Raw genomic sequence first — 14,751 nt, 5'->3', positions numbered from 1 at the left:
GTCCGTTCATCCGCGTCGTCGACGTCGTCCGACGATTCACCTGAACGCCTAGTAATTGATCTTTCTCGTAGTGAGGCGGCGAACACATCGACTCTGTCTGACCACCACCCGGCTGTACCTGCACCTCTTTATACGCTTGCCCACCACCGTGGCGAGTCTTCTGGACATCCTGACCCAGTCGGAAAGTCCTCTGGCCGTCGCTCCAGACGCCCCTCCGCCCACGCGGGCTATGGTGGCAGCGGATCGTATTCCGATACCCCCCTGCCGGGGGACGCCGCACCGGAGGGTCCTGTGGATGAGGAAATGGCTCATGCTCCCGACCCTCCTTCTCAAGAGATCCCGCCAAGCCCTCTGAAGAAAGAGAAGATACCCCCCATTGTGGTCTATAACGTCACTAACTATACGAAACTGAACACTGAGCTCCCGCGGCTCATTGTCGGCCAATTGAGAGCTGTTTACCAAAAAGATCATGTGAAATACCTGCTTGACAGTAGGGACGACTATCTTACAATTCTCGATTTCGTAAAATCGGAGGCGATGCCTTACTTTACCCACCAGACGTCGGGTAATCGCCGAACCAAAATCGTCATCAAGGACTTGCCACCAGAGGTCACGGCAGAGGAGGTCAAGGAGGAACTGCTTCGACTCGATTTCAAAGATCCTTTGGTCCACCAGTATAGCAAAAGGAATCCTGAGACCAGGGCATTGATCCCCTGTCCTACCCACGTCGTCTCCCTTTCCCGGAGGGAGGACATAGAGCGCATTTACCAAATCCGGTATCTTCTGTACACGAAAGTCGGGATTGAATCGTACGAGGGCCGCAACGGGCCAGCCATCTGTCGCAAATGCCAACGTTTGCGACATACTGGGAATTACTGCTCCCTGCCGTTGCGGTGTATTAAGTGTGCTGGCCCACATTTAGTGGAGAACTGCACACTCCCTGCTTTGGAGAAACGTACCTGTGCCAGATGTTTGGGAACGACACACGATCCCCACCACATGGCATCCTGGAGGGGGTGCCCCGTTTACCAGAAGGCACTGAAGTCGTCTCGTGCGCCCAAAAAGAAACCAAGAACAAATCGACCTCCCCCACCGCTACGGGACATGACCTACTATCCTGTTTTGGGGGGTCAGCCTGGTGCACTGTCATCAGCAGACACTCTGGTACCAGCCACTCAGACACCAGATGGTTCGGTGGCTCCTGTGCCCCTTCCTGCCCAGACTCCCACGACATCCTTTGCTGCTGCAGCCCGGTCTCCTCCTCATTGTCTGTCTTCCGTGACAGCTCCCACTGCTCGCCAACTACAGGAGCCAGCTGCAGCCCACTCCAGTCCATCTGTGGCTCTATCTCAGCTCTCTGCCCCTACCCCCACTCTGCCTACTACTACACCTGCACCTGCGTGCCGTAGGGGCAAGAAGACCACCCGGGACCCTCCCCCAGTGGTGGAGACTGATGCTTCCTTTCGGCAGACATGCGCGAAATCCTCCAGGTCATCTCCTTTTTCACGAAACCCCACATCCGCGCTGTTATTGATGACACTGCAAAAAAAAATCTGTCAGTCGGAGGACTGGCTCTCCAAGGTCATCGCCCTAATGGAAGGGCTTAGTCAGATATTGTTGTAATGGCGAATGGACCTCCACACCACCACCAGCCCCATCAGGATCTTGTCACTTGCATTTTTAATGCCAATGGCATGAAACGTATGAAGACGGAATTGAACACCTTCCTCCATGACTATCGTGTGGATGTTTTACTGGTCACAGAAACACACCTCAAACCGGCAGACGACTTCCGCCTTCGCAACATGGTGTGTTACCGCTCTGACCGCCTTGACTGCCATGGTGTAGGCACAGCTGTATTCCTCAACAAAGCTCTTGTCCATACCCAAGAGACTCTCCAGCCAATGGAACACATAGAGGCCACAGCGGTTACCATCTCCACACGCCTTGGTGTCATTACCTTTGCAGCAGCGTATTTGAGCCCAAACAAGCCACTGCTGGAAGCAGACCTCCGCACATTGTCATCCTTCGACAGGCTCATCATTGGGGCAGATCTCAATGCCAAGCACCCAGCTTGGCATTCTCGCGTGTCTAACCCCAAAGGCCGGCTCCTCCTTGACCTGGAGGATACTTTAGCACTATCAGTCTATGGCCCCCACGAACCTACCCATATCCCAGTCCGTACTAGCTGCCAACCAGACGTTCCGGATGTCGCTATCTTCAAAAACATCACCGCTCAGTTTTCATTGGAGGTTCTCCACGAATTGGCCTCTGACCATGAGCCAGTACTCTTGCACCTCACCAATACTGCCCTTTCATTTGATGTTCGTTCCACTGTGACCCTCACCAATTGGGACAAGTTTGCCATGGTACTTAATAACACCACTCGACACGACCTCGATTTGACAACACCAGCCAATATAGTCCGTACTGTGGGTTACCTTACCGCCAAAATACAGAAAGCAGTGAAACTCTCCACCTCCACTGCACCTCGAAATTTAACACCCCTGGACGACTTGCCCCCTCTGTTCAAATGGTTCAAATGGCTCTGAGCACTATGGGACTCAACTGCTGTGGTCATTAGTCCCCTAGAACTTAGAACTACTTAAACCTAACTAACCTAAGGACATCACACACATCCATGCCCGAGGCAGGATTCGAACCTGCGACCGTAGCAGTCGCACGGTTCCGGACTGCGCGCCTAGAACCGCGAGACCACCGCGGCCGGCCCCCCTCTGTTGCGAGAGCTGAAGGTGCAAAAGAACCGCTACCGCCGGAGGTGGAAGCAGTTTCGTGACCCTCAGGACAAACGCCAAATGAGACGCCTCCAACGCGAATTCAGCCACCGGCTCGCCGACTGGAGGTCTGAACAGTGGGAGGACAGGATGTCCACTTTCCTGCTACACCAAAAATCTGCTTGGGCTGTCATTCGCACCCTGCGGCGTTCTAACCCAGCGACTGCCCATCCTATTCGCTTAGCAGCGGGCTTGTCATATAATACTCTGCAAATTGTGGAAACGCTGGCAGATGCGTTCGAGGCCCAAAACCGCCCTCTGGTCCAGGACCTTTCTCTGAACGAACTACAGGAAGAACATGAAGTCCTGACAGCTGTTGCTGCTTTTTGCAACCGCCCACCCCAGTCTGCTCCCCTTCTTACGTCCATGGCAGAAATTCAGCGCATCCTTCGACGGAAACGTGTCCGGTCGGCCCCCAGATTGGACGGAATTTTAAATGAACATCTTTGCCACTTTCCCCGCACACCACTCATCTTGTTCACCAAGATTTTAAACTGTTGTCTCACATCTGGCCTTTTCCCCCCTCAGTGGAAACAAGCCAAGCTGATTGCGATCCCCAAGTGGTTCAAGGACCCTACAGTTCCCATCAACAACAGGCCCATCAGCCTCCTAAACACTATGGCGAAGGTCCTCGAATCTGTGATCCTTCACCGACTTTCCCAACCTCTAGCAGCAGCTGGGACGATCCGTCCTGAACAGTTTGGATTCACTTCACACCTCTCTGCTGAACTTCAGGTCCTACGGATCACTGAACACATCAGCAAAGGCTTCAACACCGCCAAGTCGACAGCTGCCGTTTTTCTGGACTTGCAAAACGCCTACGACAAGATCTGGCAAGACAACCTCGTACACAAGATGCTGACACAGACCCCTATACCGGATATTTATGTCAAGATCGTGGATGACTTCCTCCGTGGTAGGACTTTCCTAGTGGCTCAACGGGAAATGCGTTCTGGCATTCGCGAAATTGTCGGCAGGCACTCCGCAAGGATCGGTGCTATCTCCCATCCTTTTTAATATCTATGTCAATGATATGCCGGTCATCCCCGAGTGCCACCTTGCACAATACGCTGACGACACAGCACTATACACCACTGGCCGCATTACAGACGCCGTCGTCGCCCGCCTCCAACGACAGGTGGACGCCACCGTCACCTGGTGCCGGACAAACAAAATAGCTCTCAATGCCGCCAAAACTACTGCAGTTTACTTCACGAAACGGCGCCCAGTCCTCCGCCGCAATATCTCGATTGCAGGTGTGCAGGTGCCCTGGTCCCCGACAACCACCTATCTCGGGGTCCAGATGGACCACAAGTTGCTCTTCCATTGTCATGCGGAGTATGTCACCAACAAGGGGCAAAACCTAACCAGGGCTTTGTACCGGCTCTTTCGCAGTAGGGTAACCTGCATACCAAGCTGCGCATTTACCGAACAGTTATCCTGCCTGCCCTCACGTATGGATCTGCTGCATGGGCCACGATTAGTGTCACCAGGATGCGGACATTGCAGCGTCTGCAGAACAAGGTGCTCAGGTGGAGCCTGCACGCCCCGCCACTCACGAGAACTGTCACTCTCCACGAGGAAGCGGATATTGTCCCCCTAAAGACGACCATACGCAACAACGCGCGGCGGCTCTATGAGAAAGTGGATGCCTTGCGGGACACTGTCCATGGGTCACGCCACGTTGGGACCACACTTCCACGCCCCCGGCATCGACATCCGGTTCCCCTAACCATCCTACAGGAATCGGATTCCGACCATGGCTAACGATAGGTCCGGCACGCCCACCACGGACGCATCGTTTGGCAGGACTAGCCCCCATTCTACGTCCAATACTTTCCAATCATACCTGCCCACGTTAGGCTAAATTTTTCTGCCTGACTCATGTAGTACTGTCACCGTCAGAGGGTGGTACGGGACTACAGGTCCCACCGCCACACCTCCAAAGTGAATTGCAGTGACGCAGTCACTGCCCTGTGGATAAATTGACTGTCTCACCAACACAGTTAGACCGCAATAGACCGGTGATGCTGTATTGTAACATATCACAAAAAAAACAGTTTCTGACGGGCTACCCACTGGGCCATCTCACCACTAACTCTGAGGGAGGAGCGATGGCGAATTATTATGAATAAGTAAATTCTTTTGAATTTCTGCCACTCACATTTTCTATTTTATTTTAATTTAACACATTGTGACGCTTTATGAGTACGACGGGCTGCCGGTCGAAAAGTAGTAGCCTGTAATTTTCGGCTCCGTGTGTCGCTTATTAACCTTCATTTCGTTACTACATTTTACTTAAGAAGATGTTATGTTGACACTGCATTCTGTCATGGGACTAGAAATTCGTACATTACTTTTAGATTCCACGACATTTGTAACTATTTTCATGGACATGCATAATACAGATAATAAATAAACTAATAAATACAGAAGTGAGACATTGATCCCAAGCATATCGCGTGTATGGATAAAAAGAGAAAAATTAATTAATGCGATTTCATCTGCCCCGGTAATACACTACTGGCCATTAAAATTGCTACACCATTAAGATGACGTGCTACAGACGCCAATTTTGCAAATGATTAGCTTTTCAGAGCATTCACGCAACGTTGGCGCCAGTGGCGACATCTACAACATGCTGACATGAGGAAAGTTTCCAACCGATTTCCCGTACACAAACAGCAGTTGACCGGTGTTGCCTGGTGAAACGTAGTTGTGATGCCTCGTGTAAGGAGGAGAAATGCGTACCATCATGTTTCCGACTTCGATAAAAGTAGGATAGCAGCCTATTGCGATTGCGGTTTATAGTATCGCGACAATGTCGCTCGCGTTGCTCGAGATCCAATGACTGTTGGCAGAATATGGAATCGGTGGATTCGGGAGGGTAATACGTAACGCCGTGCTGGATCCCAACGGCCTCGTATCACTAGCAGTCGAGATGACAGGCATCTTATGCACATGGCTGTAACGGATCGTGCAGCCACGTCTCGATCCCTGAGTCAGCGGATGGGGACATTTGCAAGACAACAACCATTTGCACGAACAGTTCGACGACGTTTGCAGCAGCACGGACTATCAGCTCGAAGACCATGGCTGCGGTTACCTTTGACGCTGAATCACAGACAGGAGCGCCTGCGATGCTGTACTCAACGACGAATCTGGGTGCACGAATGGCAAAACGTCATTTTTCTGGATGAATCCAGGTTCTGTTTACAGCATCATGATGGTAGCATCCGTGTTTGGCGACATCGCGGTGAACGCACATTGGAAGGGTGTAATCGTCATCGTCATACTGCCGTACCACCCGGCATGATGGTATGGGGTGCTATTGGTTACACGTCTCGGTCACCTCTTGTTCTCACTGACGGCACTTTGAACAGTGGACAGTACATTTGAGACGTGTTACGACCCATGGCTCTACCCTTCATTCGATCCCTGCGAAACCCTACATTTGAGAAGGATAATGCACGGCCGCATGTTGCAGGTCCTGTACGGGCCTTTCTGGATACAGAAAATGTTCGGCTGCTGCCCAGGCCAGCACATTCTCCCGATCTATCACTAATTGAAAACGTCTGGTCAATGGCGGCCGAGCAACTGGTTCGTCACAATACGCCTGTTACTACTCTTGATGAAGTGTGGTATCGTGTTGAAGCTGCATGGGCAGCTGTACCTGTACACGTCACCAAGCTCTGTTTGACTCAATGCCCAGGCGTATCAAGGCCGTTATTACAGCCAGAGATGGTTGTTTTGGGTACTGATTTCTCAGGATCTATGCACCAAATTGCGTGGAAATGTAATCACATGTCAGTTCTAGTATAATATATTTGTCCAATGAATGTCTGCATTTTTTCTTGGTGTAGCAATTTTAATGGCCAGTAGTGTATATAGGCAGCTTCGTGTATACTCCGCAAGCGAATTTAACAATGTTGGGCAGAGGGTTCTCCTAGTACCATCATCGTGTCTCACTGTTCATCTTCTGTTCAAGATTCGTGCGTGGGAGCTACGATTCAAAGTCTCCGTAAGAGAGTACTCAAGAATTGCTCGAACAACTGTTCCGTAAGCCAGTCCTTTCGTGAATCAATCGTACGTTTCTTTAGGATTGTTTCACTGAATCACAGCATGGCATCTTTTTCTCATAATTAAGTTTATGTCATCGTTCTACTTTAGCTCGCCTAGGTATTTCATAGTTGTTCATAGTTCAAACGATTTATCGCCAGAACTATGTTCCAACAATTCTACGTCAACTTCCTGTTGACAACAGTAATGGTCACTAAATCTTCGACCTCCATACTGCTATGTTATGTCTCGGGTTGTTTCTACCAGCAGTGTTCGTTACACGCTATGTGAACAAAAGTATCTAGATACCTGGCTGAAAATGACTTACCAGTTCGCGGCGCCCTCCATCGGTAATGCTGGAATTCAATACGGTGTTGGCCCATCCTTAGCCTCGATGACAGCTTCCACTCTCACATTCATACGTTCAATCAGGTGCTGGAAGATTTCTTGAAGCTATTGTTCACGGAGTGCTGCATTGAGGAGAGGTACCGAAGTCGGTCGGTGAGGCCTAGCATGAAGTCGGCGTTCCAAAACATCCCAAAGGTTTTCTATTGGATTCAGGTCAGGACTCTGTGCAGGCTAGTGCGTTACAGGGATGTTATTGTCGTGTAACCACTCCGCCACAGTCCGTGCATTATGAACAGGTGCTCGATCGTGTTGAAAGATGCAATGTTGCTCTTCAACAGTGGGAAGCAAAAAGGTGCTTAAAACATCAATATAGGCCTGTGCTGTGATAGTGCCACGCAAAACATAAGGGGAGCTATCCCCCTCCATGCAAAACACGAACTCAACATAACACCACCGCCTCCGAATTTTACTGTTGAAAGTACACACACTCGTAGATGACGTTCACCGGGAATTCTCCTTACACAGGCCCTGCCATCGGATCTCTATGTTGTGTACCGTGATTCGTTGCTCCACACAACGTTTTTTCACTGTTCAATCGTCCATTATTTACGCTCCTTACACCAACCGACGTGATGTGTGGCTTATTAGCAGATGCTCGGCTATGAAATCCAAATTTTCTCACCTTCCGCCTAACTTTCATAGCACTAACAGTGGATCCTGATGCAGTTTGGAATTCCTGGTCTGCATAAATGTCTGCCTATTACACATCACGACCCTCTTCAACTGTCGACGGTCTTTGTCAGTCGACAGACGAGGTCGGCCTGTACGCTTTCGTGTAGTACGTGTCCCTTCACGTTTCCACTTCACTATCACATCGGAAACAGTGGACCTAGGGATCCTTAGGAGTGTGGAAATCTCGCCTGCGGACGTATGGCAACAAGTGACATCCAATCACCTGGCCACGTTCGAAGTCCGTGAATTCCGCGGAGCGTCCATTCTGCTCTCTCACGATGTCTAATGACTACTGAGGTCGCTGATAAGGAGTACCTGGCAGTAGGTGTCAGCACAATGCACCTAATATAAAAACGCATTTTCTGGGGGTGTAACTCTTGGTTACGTAGTGTATGTTAATAGGGATACAGAGCGGTAGGGACAGGTTTACTGATGAAGAGTTGGCCAATATAAACCTTCAGCGAATGCAACGCAAGAACAGCACAACGTTGCTTACGCTGAGCTGTTCCCGCAACCGTGTGAGGTGGCGCAGTTGTTAGAAAGCTGGCCTCGCATTCGGAATGCCGACGATTCAAACCCGCGTCTGGCCATCTTGATTTAGGTTTCCCGTGAGCTCCCTAAATCGCTTCAGAGAAACATCGGGATGGTTCCTTTGGAAGAGCATGACCTATTTCCTTCCCCATTCTTTTCTAATCCGAGTTTTTGACCCGTCTCCAATGTCCTCGTTGTCGACGGAAAGTTAAACACAAATCTCCTCCATCCCCCTGCTATTCCCGCAGCGACGACAGCCACATCTCAGTTCTTCTGAAACCGAGGGTAGTTGCACAGCTCTGTGCTTTGTTTTGCGTGATTCGATGATACAGGCTTCTTCGCGGTTGCGACGGTGTTTTCACTGAAATAAAGGTAATGAAAGTAGCAGTCCGAAAACATTGCCGTTGCATTATTATTCTGTAATGAACCACCTGAGACCATGGCTCTCTTACAACAAAATACTCGGAATATATCGCTGAACAATTTCCGACATTTTGTCGGAGGAGTTCGTGTTCACCCTTTACATGGCGCATTACCTTACATACAGTCCAACTAATTAGAACTGTTTTTATGCATAAAAATAATTCGGCAGCTTGTGTATAGTTTTTAACATCCACAGTATTTGTATTGCTTGTCAGAAACATACATCGAGTATAGATTTAATTATCAGGAGGTCGTTTCTGAAAGTATTTGTATGGAGTGTAGCCATGTATGGAAGTGAAACATGGACGATAAATAGTCTGGACAAGAAGAGAATAGAAGCCTTTGAGATGTGGTGCTACAGAAGAATGCTGAAGATTAGATGTGTAGATCACGTAACTAATGAGGAGAAGGAGTTTGTGGCACAACTTGACAAGTAGAAGCGATCGGTTGGTAGGAAACATTCTGAGGCATCAAGGGATCACCCATTTTGTATTGGAGGGTAGCGTGGAGCGTAAAAATCGTAGAGGGAGACCAAGAGATGAATACACTAAACAGATTCAGAAGGATGTAGGCTGCAGTACGTATTGTGAGATGAAGAACTTTGCGCAGGATAGAGTAGCATGGAGAGCTGCATCAAACCAGTCTCAGGACTGAAGACCATAACAACAACAACAACAACAACAACAGAAGAGTAATAACAGAAAGATTAGATTCGGAGGCCCCCGTTTATTTACCTTTGTTTTGTGCTGAGGGGATCTACGGGTACCGTTTTTGAGTTAAACTGCTTCAAACAGCGACACTGTTTCGTTAGTGCGGGAACTACGTGTGGCTTGTTCTCTCCATAAAAGGAAAGATCAAACGTTTCCTTAAGAAGGATCTAATTCAAGAATGATATGAAACAGGAAGAAATTTAAAACAGAATCTTTGACTGGAGAACCGTACTCCACGACCGGAAGCAGCACATCTTTTACCTATCTGTAAAAAAGGTCATCACAAATGACCCACAGATATAAATGTAGAAGAATTGTAGAAAATATTCTGAGCCCAAACATAATGTCCTATGGGAAAGAAATGGCTTCCCCGTGGCAGCCAGCGTTGATTTACATCTTGCAATACCCAACTGGCAAAATTCACACACGTCTCTCTAGCGACATGGACAGATAATGTAGATAGTCCCTGAGTCTAGTCTACGAATCAGATGTCGAATCAGTATTACTCTAAGCCCACTACAAAAATATTTCCGACAGGATATGTGGCCTGGTTTGTGCCAGTTACACAGACACAAAGGTAATATCGGGAGCGTCCTAGGGAATGTGATAGGACTGTTAGTGATCATATTAAAGCGCAATGGTTTAAGGAATAGGATCAGTCGTAATCTTAAAATGAGAGATGGTGAGATATTTATATTTTGGTACGATGGTACAATTCTGTAGCACCGCAATTTGTATACGAAACAACTGCTTTCAACACCCATGTACGACTCATCTGTAATACTGCTCATGTGCGTCGCATCCGTAGCACTTTTGAATAAAAAAGGATTGTCTAACGTCTATAAATGAAAGCAACTCAAATGATTACAGGTTCTTTTGTTGGTGAAAATTTGTCACAAAAGCGCCGTAAAGACATTCTGTGTAGATGTTATAGGAAAGACGCCTAATAACTCGCTTCGGAATTTTGGAGAGCCAGTAAGAAGTGCAAAGTCTACCAATCTTTCTTAGAGTGTACTACAGATGCGTAAGCTATGAAGGTAAAATTGTGTTAATAGTAGTTCGCACAAAGGCTTGTAAATTATAACACAGTAAAAAAAAAGCAGGCTGCCATTGAAGACTCCAAGACGCTGTAACTGTTACATCTTCTCCTCCTCCCCACCCCTAACTCCCTCCTCCCGTCGCTTTCAGACTAGATGAGCTACTACGAGAGATATCTAGTAACTTGCATTTGAAGCGATGGACCTTCCTTCTTTCAGACAAACGTCTCTTTTGTGTGGGTATTCACAGATCCAATGACAAAGGAATAAAAATTATCTTAATATGTTGCATTTTGACCACATAAGAATGTAATAATTGAGATAGGTGGTGTTTAGCTAATGTGAAGATCATAAAGACAGAAGCACATTGTGCTCTAAGTATCCAGGCCCGTATAATGGTTAGAACAATTTAAGTCTTTTTGGTACATTTAGGTTAGTTGGCAACCTGTACACGTGCGTAAAACGCTCGTGGAATATGACACTTCTTTTAACGAATGTCAGTTCATTACATTTCCCGTTACAACTGTACTACGTTATCAATGCAGTCATTAAAACAGTATTTGTCTGTAGCCTCTCATTTTCAAATAGATACTCGATTTGTCATTTTCCTTATCCAAAGAAGTTTATTCACGATGTTCATCATAGAAGTGTCTGAAACGAAGAGGCAAAGAGAGCTTTGCACAATCAGAATTACTTTGCGAATCACTTAACCGGACTGATCTACAGCAGTTTCATTGCACCCTTATTGTCTGCTAGGCAAACGACCAAGAAGAAAAGTTTCTAATGCATGAAGTATTTGCTTCGAACCCGTATCATATATAAAACAGTAAATAAAAAAGGGACAGAAAATTCCGCATTTGTGAGATCTGACCGGCGCACATTGACAATCCATTTTTCTTTTCTTCCCATTTTTTACACCTCTGCGACAAATATGATACACTAGCTCATGAACAGTTTAAATTGTTAGTCCAAAAAATTATTTCTGTGGGAATAAATTTAGGCCTAACCTTTATTTTATGACATTTTGCAATTTTGTGCATTATTTGGTATAACGGTGAGAAGAAGCGTTTGAAATAGTATCTATTGAGGTGAATGATTAAAGTAACAGTTGTCTGTTATACGAGCCTACGGATCAGTGGTGTGCCTCACGCTTGTAGTTTCACAGTAAATCGATCAATCGGTTCAGCTGATACGACCTCGTTGCGTGCGCCGCGTGAAGAGCGCAACTTCAGTACTGCATGGTAGTGTTTTTAGTATATGCCATTCATAACGTTGTTTCATTGCGCGTATTTTAATAAACTGTAGTTCAGTGTTCAGAAGTGTTTCATAATTGTGTTAGAGACAGAAGTGGGTGCTATAACACAGTGAGTAATTTCTTCTGACATTTCTGTGGATGGGTGTGACTTGGCTCTTGTCTAACCAAGTAATTTGTGGGCAGACGGTGTGTGCTGCATTGTTCTAATATTGACAAAATTTACAATGTAATAATTACGAAAATCCCATCCGCGTAGAATAGTGTTTGGACAAAATGCGTTAAAAATCAAGTGATATTTGCTTAAAAGAGAGAGAGAGAGAGAGAGAGAGAGAGAGAGAGAGAGAGAGAGAGAGATTGCTTCGGATGAGGGAGATTACCGATTTGTTTTGATGAACAGGACACATGAACGCTTAAATGTGATGTCACTATGAAACTGGCGGTTTTTCATTGTGTACTAGTCTGTCGGATTAAAAATATCTTTTGGATATTGCAGCTGTTTCAATTTCCGTACCCACATCGAAAACTTGTTGTGGAAGCTACCTATATTTATTTCTTTTTCACTCGTATCTTTCTCTACATCTTCGTTCTGCTGGCTGTAATTTTTGCTACCTCATGCAAAAATATCGTTTGTCAACATTGTTGAAATTAACTACATTTAAATAAGATGGTAAAAAAAAAGAAAAATAAAAATTACACAGTAGGTGTTGAAACAAGGAAAAATAAATTTATAATTTTAACGTTTTAATAAAAGGATTTCCGTGTCACACAGAGACACTAAAATAAAAATATTTTACGAATAAAAGTGCGTCGGCTGAAATTGAATTTCAGTTTCTCAGGTTTTTATTTGCAATACATATTTCAGAGGAAAGGCTCCATAGTCACAATTCCCAAAATTCACACAAAGTTTTCATCATAACCTGATATGCATTTGCATATCGTGAAAACCTGATTCATTGGTCCACTCTGAAAGAGGTCTACAATTTTTGATGTTCGTTAGACAAATACAGGGCGAGTCAGCTGCCCCTACCCATTGTTTTATGTAACCCACGACATCTTCAAAAACCATATTCTCTCTCTCGCTACGCGCGAACTGTTAGTTCTATGGAAGAAATGAACAGGACGTTTTTTAGGAAATTTAATGTAGTTAAATTATGCATTGGGATACGTTTTCGCTAGAGGCCACGATTTTCGAGTTACTCAAGAAAAACGCGTTTGAAGGTCACTTTTGGACGTTTGCTTTGAGTAATCCGAAAACTACAGACTCTAGCAAAAATGTATCAGCACAAAATGCAACTACATTAATTTTTCAACAAAAGGTCCTGTTCATTTTTATGTATAATTAATATTTTCTGTGTAGTGAGGGAGAGAATATGAAAATCGTGTGCGTGGTATTTGAGGGCGTTGTGGGTTGCGTAAAAACCATAACTAGGGGCAGCTGAATATTGCGTTAAGTACGGCAATAATACCCCTGTGTGTCCAAGGACATATTTCTACAATGAATACCAAAAATCTTACAGTAATTTTACCATGGACCTCCAGTGAAGCATGTTTTCACGATATGCAAGCGTGTCTGCTTCGCCAGGTCATAAGGAAATCCTCGAATGACTCTTGCAAACGTTGACGAGGAGGCTTTCGCTCTAAAACGCGGAAACAAAAACCTGAAAAATCGAAGGACAGACAGGCGACGGACTTCTGTTTGTAAAATTTATAAATTTATGGGTCTACTGACAGACAGAATTTCTGTATAATTTTTAAGGTTGTATTTTGCATCAACGAAGGGTGTGGTGGAGTACGGGAATTCGGCAAAAGTGTTGTTCCAACTGTTTTGGCGGAGAATGCCTGTCACATTCCTTTTGTAAACTGTAGTAAGTAGAGAAACTGGAGGAGGAGAAGGCATTTGTTTTGTGTGACAGAAGCGAGGCAGTGTGTCGGCAAGGCGAGCGCGGTGATGCGCCCCCTGGGGAGCTACTAGGGAGGGCAGGAACACGGGCTCGCGGCCGGTCGTAACCTGTTTGGGAGCGGTCCCGCAGGACGCGTTACCCTTCCGCGGCCCGCCTCCTTGCCGCAGCCGCGCAGTCGATAGCCGCCGCGCGCCGTCCTCGCGTCCGGGGTTCGACCACTGGCGTCCTAGGCGCCTCCTATCGATCTCCGGCGTGCGAGGTCGACACGGGGGCGCCTACGACGGGTCAAACGTGTTGCGGTGCGGTGCGTGCGGCCGGAAGGGATGGCGAGAGAAGCCGAGCGGCGACATGCACTCACTCACCTGTGCGTGCGGACCAGCTGGGCTGCAGAGTTCCCTGCGACGCCACTCGTCAGAGGCTGCCGCGGCCGCGGCCGGCGCTCGACATCGCGCTCCCTGCCCTCCCGGTCGACCGACAGGAGCGCTGTCTCGCAGTCTGGTGGCGTCGGCAGCTAACTGGGCTCGCTGATCCGACGAAGCCCGACTCGGCGAGTTCGAAAGTGCGTGCAGCCCTCACGTTTCGGTGTACGTTTCTTTTACGGCGATCGGAGCCCCTGTCGCTGCTGCAACCTGCATCGCAACTGTTTACTGCAGCGCCCGACGTCACGCAGCGGCCGCGCCTCGAAGCTGCGCTGCGCCCGCCCGATCGATCTGGCCGAGGGTGCACGAGGATAGCCGAAGACGGAAATACTTCAGCCACTGTTTCAAACCGTCGATAAATAATGCGCCTCCGTCGGCGGTATTAGTTGCGAATGAAACCGACCGCGTTAAAAACGGCAAAGGCTCCGGACAACCCCTGCTGCCTCACTGCTCGGCTTCCCCCTTTTTTGCTGCTCCCCGCGCCCACCCCTTTTCTCTGTGTATCCCCCGTCCCGTCTTCCGCGCTTTCTCTTTTTTAATC

At 47.4% G+C, this 14,751-nt stretch overlaps 1 protein-coding gene across 1 annotated transcript in view; it reads right to left on the bottom strand.

The window, feature by feature from the left end:
- LOC126281447 (sodium channel protein para) overlaps positions 1 to 14,418 on the bottom strand; it is a 1,486,858-nt gene extending 1,472,440 nt beyond the window's left edge. The window contains exon 1 of the mRNA XM_049980418.1: positions 14,154 to 14,418. The gene's annotated coding sequence lies outside the window, so the exon portion shown is untranslated. The remainder of the gene's footprint in view (positions 1 to 14,153) is intronic.
- Positions 14,419 to 14,751: the final 333 nt, after the last annotated feature.

Source organism: Schistocerca gregaria, chromosome 7, assembly GCF_023897955.1.
Source record: "Schistocerca gregaria isolate iqSchGreg1 chromosome 7, iqSchGreg1.2, whole genome shotgun sequence".
NCBI lineage: Eukaryota > Metazoa > Arthropoda > Insecta > Orthoptera > Acrididae > Schistocerca > Schistocerca gregaria.
This window is presented reverse-complemented; position numbering and strand designations above follow the sequence as displayed.